Source organism: Pan paniscus, chromosome 8 (genome assembly GCF_029289425.2).
Source record: "Pan paniscus chromosome 8, NHGRI_mPanPan1-v2.0_pri, whole genome shotgun sequence".
Classification (NCBI taxonomy): Eukaryota; Metazoa; Chordata; class Mammalia; order Primates; family Hominidae; genus Pan; species Pan paniscus.
The window spans coordinates 32,257,578-32,270,641 of NC_073257.2; the positions used below are offsets into that span (position 1 = coordinate 32,257,578).

At 38.6% G+C, this 13,064-nt stretch overlaps 1 protein-coding gene across 1 annotated transcript in view; it reads left to right on the plus strand.

Moving 5' to 3' along the window:
* Positions 1–13,064, plus strand: part of MALRD1 (MAM and LDL receptor class A domain containing 1) — a 642,247-nt gene that overhangs the window by 491,933 nt on the left and 137,250 nt on the right.

The following is a 13,064-nucleotide window of genomic DNA, read 5'->3' on the forward strand; positions in this document are numbered from 1 at the left end:
CAACAGTCCCCAGAGTGTGATGTTCCCCTTCCTGTGTCCATGTGTTCTCATTGTTCAATTCCCACCTATGAGTGAGAATATGTGGTGTTTGGTATTTTGTTCTTGTGACAGTTTACTGAGAATGATGATTTCCAATTTCATCCATGTCCCTACAAAGGACATGAACTCATCATTTTTTATGGCTGCATAGTATTCCATGGTGTATATGTGCCACATTTTCTTAATCCAGTCTATCATTGTCGGACATTTGGGTTGGTTCCAAGTCTTTGCTATTGTGAATAATGCCGCAATAAACATATGTGTGCATGTGTCTTTATAGCAGCATGATTTATAGTCCTTTGGGTATATACCCAGTAATGGGATGGCTGGGTCAAATGGTATTTCTAGTTCTAGATCCCTGAGGAATCGCCACACTGACTTCCACAATGGTTGAACTAGTTGACAGTCCCACCAACAGTGTAAAAGTGTTCCTATTTCTCCACATCCTCTCCAGCACCTGTTGTTTCCTGACTTTTTTAATGATTCCCATTCTAACTGGTGTGAGATGGTATCTCATTGTGGTTTTGATTTGCATTTCTCTGATGGCCAGTGATGGTGAGCATTTTTTTCATGTGTTTTTTGGCTGCATAAATGTCTTCTTTTGAGAAGTGTCTGTTCATGTCCTTTGCCCACTTTTTGATGGGGTTGTTTGTTTTTTTCTTGTAAATTTGTTTGAGTTCATTGTAGATCCTGGATATTAGCCCTTTGTCAGATGAGTAGGTTGCAAAAATTTTCTCCCATTTCATGGGTTGCCTGTTCACTCTGATGGTAGTTTCTTTTGCTGTGCAGAAGCTCTTTAGTTTAATTAGATCCCATTTGCCAATTTTGTCTTTTGTTGCCATTGCTTTTGGTGTTTTAGACATGAAGTCCTTGCCCATGCCTATGTCCTGAATGGTATTGCCTAGGTTTTCTCCTAGGGTTTTTATGGTTTTAGGTCTAACATGTAAGTCTTTAATCCATCTTGAATTGATTTTTGTATAAGGTGTAAAGAAGGGATCCAGTTTCAGCTTTCTACATATGGCTAGCCAGTTTTCCCAGCACCATTTATTAAATAGGGAATCCTTTCCCCATTGCTTGTTTTTCTCAGGTTTGTCAAAGATCAGACAGTTGTAGATATGTGGCATTATTTCTGAGGGCTCTGTTCTGTTCCATTGATCTATATCTCTGTTTTGGTACCAGTACCATGCTGTTTTGGTTACTGTAGCCTTGTAGTATAGTTTGAAGTCAGGTATTATGATGCCTCCAGCTTTGTTCTTTTGGCTCAGGATTGACTTGGCAATGCGGGCTCTTTTTTGGTTCCATATGAACTTTAAAGCAGTTTTTTCCAATTCTGTGAAGAAAGTCATTGGTAGCTTGATGGGGATGGCATTGAATCTGTAAATTACCTTGGGCAGTATGGCCATTTTCACGATATTGATTCTTCCTACCCATGAGTATGGAATGTTCTTCCATTTGTTTGTATCCTCTTTTATTTCCTTGAGCAGTGGTTTGTAGTTCTCCTTGAAGAGGTCCTTCACATCCCTTGTAAGTTGGATTCCTAGGTATTTTATTCTCTTTGAAGCAATTGTGAATGGGAGTTCACTCATGATTTGGCTCTCTGTTTGTCTGTTGTTGGTGTATAAGAATGCTTGTAATTTTTGTACATTGATTTTGTATCCTGAGACTTTGCTGAAGTTGCTTATCAGCTTAAGGAGATTTTGGGCTGAGACAATGGGGTTTTCTAGATATACAATCATGTCATCTGCAAACAGGGACAATTTGACTCCCTCCTTTCCTAATTGAATACCCTTTATTTCCTTCTCCTTCCTAATTGCCCTGGCCAGAACTTCCAACACTATGTTGAATAGGAGTGGTGAGAGAGGGCATCCCTGTCTTGTGCCAGTTTTCAAAGAGAATGCTTCCAGTTTTTGCCCATTCAGTATGATATTGGCTGTGGGTTTGTTGTAGATAGCTCTTATTATTTTGAGATACGTCCCATCAATACCTAATTTATTGAGAGTTTTTAGCATGAAGGGTTGTTGAATTTTGTCAAAGGTCTTTTCTGCATCTATTGAGATAATCATGTGGTTTTTGTCTTTGGTTCTGTTTATATGCTGGATTACATTTATTGATTTGCATATATTGAACCAGCTTTACATCCCAGGGATGAAGCCCACTTGATCATGGTGGATAAGCTTTTCGATGTGCTACTGGATTCGGTTTGCCAGTATTTTATTGAGGATTTTTGCATCAATGTTCATCAAGGGTATTGGTCTAAAATTCTGTTTTTTGGTTGTGTCTCTGCCAGGCTTTGGTATCAGGATGATGGTGGCCTCATAAAATGAGTTAGGGAGGATTCCCTCTTTTTCTATTGATTGGAATAGTTTCAGAAGGAATGGTACCAGTTCCTCCTTGTACCTCTGGTAGAATTTGGCTGTGAATCCATCTAGTCCTGGACTCTTTTTGGTTGGTAAGCTATTGATTATTGCCACAATTTCAGCTCCCGTTATTGGTCTATTCAGAGATTCAACTTCTTCCTGGTTTAGTCTTGGGAGAGTGTATGTGTCGAGGAATTTATGCATTTCTTCTAGATTTTCTAGTTTATTTGCGTAGAGGTGTTTGTAGTATTCTCTGATGGTAGTTTGTATTCCTATGTGATCGGTGGTGATATCCCCTTTATCATTTTTTATTGCATCTATTTGATTCTTCTCTCTTTTTTTCTTTATTAGTCTTGCTAGCGGTCTATCAATTTTGTTGATCCGTTCAAAAAACCAGCTCCTGGATTCGTTAATTTTTTGAAGGGTTTTTTGTGTCTCTATTTCCTTCAGTTCTGCTCTGATTTTGGTTATTTCTTGCCTTCTGCTAGCTTTTGAATGTGTTTGCTCTTGCTTTTCTAGTTCTTTTAATTGTGATGTTAGGATGTCAATTTTGGATCTTTTCTGCTTTCTCTTGTGGGCATTTAGTGCTATAAATTTCGCTCTACACACTGCTTTGAATGCGTCCCAGAGATTCTGGTATGTTGTGTCTTTGTTCTCGTAGGTTTCAAAGAACATCTTTATTTCTGCCTTCATTTCTTTATGTACCCAGTAGTCATTCAGGAGCAGGTTGGTCAGTTTCCATGTAGTTGATCGGTTTTGAGTGAGTTTCTTAATCCTGAGTTCTAGTTTGATTGCACTGTGGTCTGAGAGATAATTTGTTATAATTTCTGTTCTTTTACATTTGCTGAGGAGAGCTTTACTTCCAATTATGTGGTCAATTTTGGAATAGGTGTGGTGTGGTGCTGAAAAAAATGTATATTCTCTTGATTTGGGGTGGAGAGTTCTGTAGATGTCTATTAGGTCCACTTGGTGCAGAGCTGAGTTCAATTCCTGGGTATTGTTGTTGACTTTCTGTCTTGTTGATCTGTCTAATGTTGACTGTGGGGTGTTAAAGTCTCCCATTATTAATGTGTGGGAGTCTAAGTCTCTTTGTAGGTCACTCAGGACTTGCTTTATGAATCTGGGTGCTCCTGTATTGGGTGCATATATATTTAGAATAGTTAGCTCTTCTTGTTGAATTGATCCCTTTACCATTATGTAATGGCCTTCTTTGTCTCTTTTGATCTTTGTTGGTTTAAAGTCTGTTTTATCAGAGACTAGGATTGCAACCCCTGCCCTTTTTTGTTTTCTGTTTGCTTGGTAGATCTTCCTCCATCCTTTTATTTTGAGCCTATGTGTGTCTCTGCTCGTGAGATGCGTTTCCTGAATACAGCACACTGATGGGTCTGGACTCTTTATCCAATTTGCCAGTCTGTGTCTTTTAATTGGAGCATTTAGTCCATTTACATTTAAAGTTAATATTCTTATGTGTGAATTTGTTCCTGTCATGATGATGTTAGCTGGTTCTTTTGCTTGTTAGTTGATGTAGTTTCTTTCTAGTCTCGATGGTCTTTACATTTTGGCATGATTTTGCAGTGGCTGGTACCGGTTGTTCCTTTCCGTGTTTAGCGCTTCCTTCAGGAGCTCTGTTAGGGCAGGCCTGGTGGTGACAAAATCTCTCAGCATTTGCTTGTCTGTAAAGGATTTTATTTCTCCTTCATTTATGAAGCTTAGTTTGGCTGGATATGAAATTTTGGGTTGAAAATTCTTTTCTTTAAGAATGTTGAATATTGGCCCCCACTCTCTTCTGGCTTGTAGAGTTTCTGCCGAGAGATCTGCTGTTATTCTGATGGGCTTCCCTTTGTAGGTAACCCGACCTTTCTCTCTGGCTGCCCTTAACATTTTTTCCTTCTTTTCAACTTTGGTGAATCTGACAATTATGTGTCTTGGAGTTGCTCTTCTCGAGGAGTGTCTTTGTGGCATTCTCTGTATTTCCTGAATCTGAATGTTGGCCTGCCTTGCTAGATTGGGGAAGTTCTCCTGGATAATATCCTGCAGAGTGTTTTCCAACTTGGTTCCATTCTCCGCATCACTTTCAGGTACACCAATCAGACGTAGATTTGGTCTTTTCACATAGTCCCATATTTGTTGGAGGCTTTGCTCGTTTCTTTTTATTCTTTTTCCTCTAAACTTCCCTTCTCGCTTCATTTCATTCGTTTCATCTTCTGTCGCTGATACCCTTTCTTCCAGTTGATCGCATCGTCTACTGAGGCTTCTGCATTCTTCACGTAGTTTTCGAGCCTTGATTTTCAGCTCCATCAGCTCCTTTAAGCCCTTCTCTGTATTGGTTATTCTAGTTATACATTCTTCTAAATTTTTTCCAAGTTTTCCACTTCTTTGCCTTTGGTTTGAATGTTCTCCCATAGCTCGGAGTAATTTGATCGTCTGAAGCCTTCTTCTCTCAGCTCGTCAAAGTCATTCTCCATCCAGCTTTGTTCTGTTGCTGGTGAGGAACTGTGTTCCTTTGGAGGAGGAGAGGTGCTCTGCTTTTTAGAGTTTCCAGTTTTTCTGCTCTGTTTTTTCCCCATTTTTGTGGTTTTATCTACTTTTGGTCTTTGATGATGGTGATGTACAGATGGCTTTTTGGTGTGGATGTCCTTTCTGTTTGTTAGTTTTCCTTCTAACAGACAGGACCCTCAGCTGCAGGTCTGTTGGAGTACCCGGCCGTGTGAGGTGTCAATCTGCCCTTGCTGGTGGGTCCCTCCCAGTTAGGCTGCTCGGGGGTCAGGGGTCAGGGACCCACTTGAGGAAGCAGTCTGCCCATTCTCAGATCTCTAGCTGTGTACTGGGAGAACCACTGCTCTCTTCAAAGCTGTCAGACAGGGACATTTAAGTCTGCAGAGGTTACTGCTGTCTTTTTGTTTGTCTGTGCCCTGTCCCCAGAGGTGGAGCCTACAGTGGCCCGCAGGCCTCCTTGAGCTGTGGTGGGCTCCACCCAGTTCGAGCTTCCGGGCTGCTTTGTTTACCTAAGCAAGCCTGGGCAATGGCAGGCGCTCCTCCCCCAGCCTCGCTGCCGCCTTGCAGTTTGATCTCAGACTGCTGTGCTAGCATTCAGCGAGACTCCGTGGGCGTAGGACCCTCCAAGCCATGTGCGGGATATAATCTCCTGGTGCGCCATTTTTTAAGCCTGTCGGAAAAGCGCAGTATTTGGGTGGGAGTGACCCGATTTTCCAGGTGCCGTCTGTCACCACATTCTTTGACTAGGAAAGGGAACTCCCTGACCCCTTGCTCTTCCCGAGTGAGGCAATGCCTCGCCCTGCTTCGGCTCACGCACGGTGCACGCACCCACTGACCTGCGTCCACTGTCTGGCACTCCCTAGTGAGATGAACCCGGTACCTCAGATGGAAATGCAGAAATCACCCGTCTTCTGCGTCGCTCACGCTGGGAGCTGTAGACCGGAGCTGTTCCTATTTGGCCATCTTGGCTCCTCCCCTCTTTTGTAATCTTTTTGAATGCTATTACTAAAATGCCTGCCAGAGACAGTTACCCATTTGTAACAGGTGTGTTATATTTTACAATGAGCATTTTTACTGTCTATATCACTGCGTATGACAATATTTGACAACAACATAATTTCTGCCCTTTAAAACTGAAGTTCTACTTGCGTATCATTTTTTCTTTCAAAACAGACAATTTTCCTTTTCTCTAAACATATTAATCATAAAGGTAAAAATCCATCAGATTATCGTTGGGCACTTTAGGCTTTTATGGAACTTGTATGAAATTCTTGAGCACATTTCATTGAATTTCATTGCAAATTATCAGTGTGATGTAATTTTTATTCCTATAAGAAATATGTTTCTACTGCTGTGCAAACATTAAATGAACAATGAAACTTAACGTCTTGTGGGAGGGCAAAGAAACACCTACAATATCAGGAACTGGAACTGTCTGCATAGCACAAAGTGAAGTGGAGTATGGTAATCAGAGAGATGTCTTGGTTACTGGGAATGTTGAAGTTCCTAAATGCCAGGAATTGGAACTGTCTGCATAGCACAAAGTGAAGTGGAGTATGGTAATCAGAGAGATGTCTTGGTTACTAGGAATGTCAAAGTTCCGAAATGCCAGTTCCTAAATTCCTTATCCTAGGTGTTTTTTTTTTCCTTAAATATTTTCCTTTCCTCTCTTTTAAGATCTAGTAGAAAACAAAAATGGCAGGTTTATTCTTTTAAACATATATACATGTATATACAACATCATCTGCAAAAGTCCTTTATGTAAAATCACATAAAACTTCTGAAGCAATTGGTAAAGACCTGTAGGATGCATGTGAAATGAATGACAGAGTTCTTTACTTAATTATAAGTTTATATTCAAATATATTCGAAATTTTTTTTTAAAGACCTTTCCAATTTCTATATTGTTGATCTATGCTTTTACTATTTATGATTTATTCCATGGAAATAGTCAATGAAAGCATTCTTCAGTTCATCCATTTTGATTATCTAACTCCATATTAATTATCAAGAAAAGTAAAATTACTATTTAAACCATTGATTTATTATTCATCAATGTAAGAAATATTGATTGAACACACATCTCATGCCATTTACTCTTTTGGGCATTAGGATGTCAGTGTATTCTCAAAGAGAGGTTAAAACCTGTCCAGTATGATTTGGAGTGTCCAAGCTCTATTTGAAGTCACAATTTTGAGGAAAACCTGAGTAAAGACCTGGTGAAGGTACTTTTGTAGTGATGCAATTACAATTTCCTGACAGAGCACAAGTATAGCTTTGATTGTGGGATTTTCTGTTGTTTCAGATTCCTTTTTCTCAAAACTAATTTGTACACTGATTCCCTAAATTCTAAAGCAACATTTCTTATTTACTCATGTATGTAGAGACGGAGTCTTGCTCTGTCGCCCAGTCTGGAATTCAATTGCGCAATCTCTGCTCACTGCAACCTCCACCTCCTGGGTTACAGTGATTCTGTCACCTCAGCCTTCCAAGTAGCTGGGATTACAGACACCCACTACCATGCCTGACTAATTTTTGTATTTTTAGTAGAGATAGGGTTTCACCACGCTGGCCAGGCTGATCTTGAACTGTTGACCTCAAGTCATCCGACCGCCTCAGCCTTCCAAAGTGCCAGGATTACAGGCATGAGCCACCGTGCCCAGTCTAAAGCAACATTTCTTAACCTGTTTTCTGCTGAAACCCATGCTAGCTGATGTTTATGTGCTTGTCACATTACTTGCACAATAAAGACAAGGGTAAACATTTTATTGTACATTTTAAGCGTTGGATTACTGAATATTAAAAGGGATTTGGAGAAATTAAAAAATTAAAAGTCTAAGAGAAAAGTATCACATACAATGTACAGACTGAAACATAGGTTCTAAGGGATATTGATCCAAGATAGATAGATAGATGTATGGGTGGATAGATAGATAGATAGAAGATAGATAGCTCAATACCAATATTGGTATTTATGTATACCAGTATTAGTGTGTATAAACAAAGTATGTCTATATATATATAGCTGTATATATAGCTGTGACTCCACACCCTTGTTCCTTATTGAAGGAAGCATATTTGGTGGCATGCAAGTGAATGAGAGTAACTTTATTGCTGGTACAGCCTTGAATCATCTCCAATATACAAAGAATAAATCAGTTGCAAACAATGGCATGAGATACGCTTTATTGCTGATTCCAACACACTTGAAACTTGGGATCCTCCTTTTGAGAAACACTCCCTAAAGCACATAAACTAAGCTTTCATATAAGTCTCTTTGTTCTTCTCACCCAGCATTAGGTCTGTATAATACCCCTAATCAGATGTAGCTTGAAAACTGTTGACTTAACATAAAGAAACAAACAACCCTAAGATATATAATGAGTCATCTTGTCAAAATTAATCAACAATTTTTTGGAATGTTTTTATTTTCTCATCTCTTTCCCTCTATCACAGTCATCAACATTTCTGAGTGCCCATCTACATTTCTTTTGTACATCCCTTCATCCTTTCTGATGGTACTCTTTGGGGTATATGCGAACGACACTATCAACACAGAATGTGCTATTTTCGTTTGCTTTCCTGATCTAAGTTTTATTTTTGCTCTGAGCGTGTTAGGCTCTTCTACACAGTAATTGTCTCGCATAATGAACAACAACATGAATTCCCAAGGAAGCTAACTACTGTCGGGACCGACCTTACAACATTTCCCTTGCACGGTCACTGGCCTTACACCTCAATGCCATTGGTTTTAAGCAGCCTGACCAAGCAGCTCACTGGGCATAGTAAGAAATGGACCAATGTGCTTGATCAAGACACAGTACATTTATCAAAATGTTATGCATTTACTTGCTGAATTGCTACATTCTGAAATAAATTTGGAGAAATTAGAACATAGAAATTTTAAAAGAAAATCATCAAACATGAGGTGTTGGTTACAATGTAGGTTCTAAGGAATATTGGTGGTGATATATATATAATATATGTATATATACATATTTTATATACATGTATATATTATATATGTTATATATGTATATATACATATTTTATATATGTACATATTTTATATAATATATGTATATGTCTATATACATATTTTATATATGTATATATTTTATATAACATATATAGGTGGTTAGATATCTATCTATAGATCTATCTATAGATCTATCTATAGATCTATCTATAGATCTATCTATAGATCTGTCCTATGCCTTTGCAGGGATGTTCCTGAGAGAATTTCTAAGAAATCTCTGATTTAGAGTGTGCCTTAAAGTCAGCTTCCCAGGGAACCTGGCTTATAACACTCTCCAAACATAAAAATGAATCTAGTTTAAATTAAATCTGCTCTGAACTGCTCCTCAAATTTTCATAAGACAGATCAATAAATAGATATCTCACCACCAGTATTTTATTTTTATATAGCAAAATTAATACGTGTATATATACAGTGTGTGTGTGTGTCTGTGTGTGTGTATGTGTATACTTTATATTCTACAGCAGTTTTAGGTTCACAGCAGAATTGAGAAGAAAATTTCCCATATACTCCCTGCCCCCACCCTCATAGTCTTCCCTGCTGTTAACATTCTGCACCAGAGTGGAACATTTGTTACAATCAGTGAGATGAGCCTACTTTGGCACATTGTTGTCACCCAAAGTCCATAGTATACATTAAGTTTCACTCTTTGTGTTGAAAGTTCTGTGAACTTTGACAAACATATAATGACATGTATCCACCATTATAATATGACACATACAGTTAGTTTCACCACCCTAAAAATCTCCTGTGCTCTACCTATTCATTCCTCCTTGACCTACCTCCCACCCCATAATTCCTGGCAGATATTTTTCCTGTCTCCATAATTTTGCCTTTTCTAGAATGTCATATAGTCAAAATCAGACAGCATGTAGCCTTTTCAGATTGGCTTCTTTCACTTAGTAACCTGCATTTAAGGTAGTGCTGAGGTTTTTCAGAGTATTAAAAAGAGAACAATGAATGTTGTTCTTATTTTACAGAGTTAAAGGAATTGTATATTATTATCAGCTCCAATATCTAAAGAATAAATCAACTGCAAACTGCAAAATGAGATAAACTTTATGGTTGATTCCAACACACTTGAAATTTGCAATCCTCCTATGATAATTAGGTAAATCCATGGGTGAAACCCAAGAATAAATCCATTAACATTAACTTTCTTAACGGTGGCCACACTTACTTCTTTCTTTCCTTCCTTCCTTTTATTTTAGTTTTTTTTTTTTTTTTGACCAAGTTTTGCTCTTGTTGTCCAGGCTGGAGTGCAGTTGCACTATCTTGGCTCACTGCAACCTTCTCCTCCTCGGTTCAAGCGATAATCTTGCCTTAGCCTACTGAGTTGCTGGGATTACGGGCGTGTGCCACCACGCAGGCTAATTTTTGTATTTTTAGAAGAGACAGGGATTCACCGTATTGGCCAGGCTGGTCTTGAACTCCTCACCTCAGTTGATCTGCCCACCTCAGCCTCCCAAACTGTTGGGATTACAGGCATGAGCCGCTATGCCCATCCGGCCACACTTCTTGAAGCATATATGTGGCAAAGTGCATCCAAGTCAAAAGATAAAGATAGTACATCTTCCAGGAGTATTAGTTTTATTTGATTACTGAAAGGAAACCACTTATATCAAAAAGTATAGATTTATAGTAGAATACAGAATTTTCATTAGGTTAAAACAAGAGACAAAAGAAATATGGAGTGAATGAAGGACTGCCTCTTGGCTAAGAGACTACCTAGACTCTCTGTAGGAAGCAAAGTCATGTTCTCCCTACATCAGAAATATTTCATTAGAAAATCTGCGGGGCAATTCAGAGGAGGTTTAATTTAAACTAGATTCATTTTTATGTTTGGAGAGTGTTATAAGTCAGGTTCCCTGGGAAGCTGACTTTAAGGCAGACTCCAAATCAGAAATTTCTTAGAAATTCTCTCAGGAACATCCCTGCAAAGGAGGGGAGGAAACAGAACTGGACATCTGCCTGGTGGCAGGTGGGGTTTAGCTGTGATGCAGATGCAATAAGAGGCTCAGCCGATACCACGGGGAGCTCTGGAGCTGCCATGGCTCTTCGTAGATGCCCTACATTGAGGCATAGGGCCTGGGCCATCTTATCTCCAACTCACTGGTCAATGAATGGAGCTGTTCCCAGGAGGAGGTGTAACTCTGGAGGGCAATTCCTGGGGCCTGACTCAACCATGAGCTGTCATCTGGCAACCTCCCAGGAGCTGGGGGAATGAACACCTTGATGTGGATGGAGAAAGCTGGGCAGTACAAGCCAGTATCTGTTATACGCAGGACAAGCCCAATGGCGTCCTTGAAAAGAAGGGCCTAGAACAAGTGAGTTCTGAGTACCATTCAATAAAAAAAATTTCTGCTTTTAATGCAATGCCTACCTCCAAAAGGAGAAATTTTTTTTTTGCATATCCACTATAAGGAAAAATATAAAGAGACACACACACACACACACACACACACCATTCTGAATAGGAACTGGGAAACATAAAAGTCTTTGTTTTTGAATAGAGAACATTATTTTCCTCATTTTTTAAAAAGAAAAGGTTAATACTTAGCTAAGTCATAGATATATTACTAAAGTTGGTTCTAGATTCTCGTTATATGCAAAGAATTTGCTAAATCTTTTCAACCTTTGGTGAGCTCATAAAGATGAAAGTTTTATGCATAAAATACTTAAAAAAATTTCTGTACTTTAAGTGTGAGATTAATCTAATGGAAAGATTGCAGAGAAACTATTTATTTGACCATGGTCCAGTACCAGAAGAGCTACATATAAAAGTATAAAGATTTAAATCCAATTTGCTTTCAAGGTTTGAATTTATAATTTGTACATTGGAACATTGCAATTTTATATGCTGCTGTGATCTCAGGCAGTTAGATTAAAACGTGATAGCGATGTCTCCAAGTCATACATTTATCTCTCTCCTACTTAAATATACTGATTTCTACAAACATAGGCTCCCTAAGCACAGCCACATATATCTCAGATACTTGGCTTTGGTCATAGGGTCAGAGTCTAAATACCTTCTAGATACATCTTCACTATTGGTTTAGTGAGGAGGGAGAGGGACTTTCAAATCTCATTTTTTAAATGAATTTGCTATATCATCTTTACATATAACACAAATTATTCTCATACAACCCATAAATAAAAGTAGTTTAAAATGTCAAGAAAACAAACCATTCCTGTACTGGCCTCCATTGCTACCTGGCTCTATATTTTCCCTTAATATATTGATGAGTCCCTCATTAACTAGCACAGAGACAATACAAAGTGTAAGAAGCATCCCACTAATCACCAATTAGTTCCGTTCTATATGTTCACATACATTCTCTGACCTTTAGAAACATGAGATAGTCAACACTCAACAGTCAGTCTCTGCTTTAAGTTTGACTTAATGTAGACCCAAACCTTTGCTGCAGAAAAGTTTCATGTAACAAAAGTTTATTACACTAGCATTGAGTCTTTGGATATTTAAAATTTGTGGGCTTCAGTGTCTTCGTTTGTAAAATGAGTTGGTTGGGTTTGAAGCAGGTTATCTTCAGGATTCCTAATGCAACGTCTTAGATTACACTGTGATTTTATCTAGCTTTGGATATGACAGCACATGGCCGTTGACCTGTAACCAAGATTCAAGGACAGAGTGCAGTGTGACAAAACCATAGCGGATCTCTATTTCTGTGGCCCAACCCTGGCCAGGGTCTCAAGAGCCAGATTCCCTGGGTGGAGGCCACTAAGAGACAGTAAATAAATGATATCTGATATTGTAACAGTTCCCTTAAATTCTTAAACTGGGAGTGCATCTTTCCAAAGTTTTCAATTTACTGCATGAAAGTATCTTTTAACTCGAGCACAATCTGATTTAATAGTCCAATTGAAGGCATAGAAATAAAAATTTCTTCTTTAATTTGAAGGTGTCAGTTTTCATGTCAATGATGCTTTTTAAAAAATATTGTACTGATAAGAATGGCCATAATTAAAAAGTCAAAAAACAGTAGAAGTTGGTGCGGATGTGGTGAAATGGAACACTTTTACACTGCTGGTGGGAATGTAAATTAGTACAATCACTATGGAAAATAGTATGGAGATGCCTTAAAGAACTAAAAGTTGAACTACCATTTGATTCA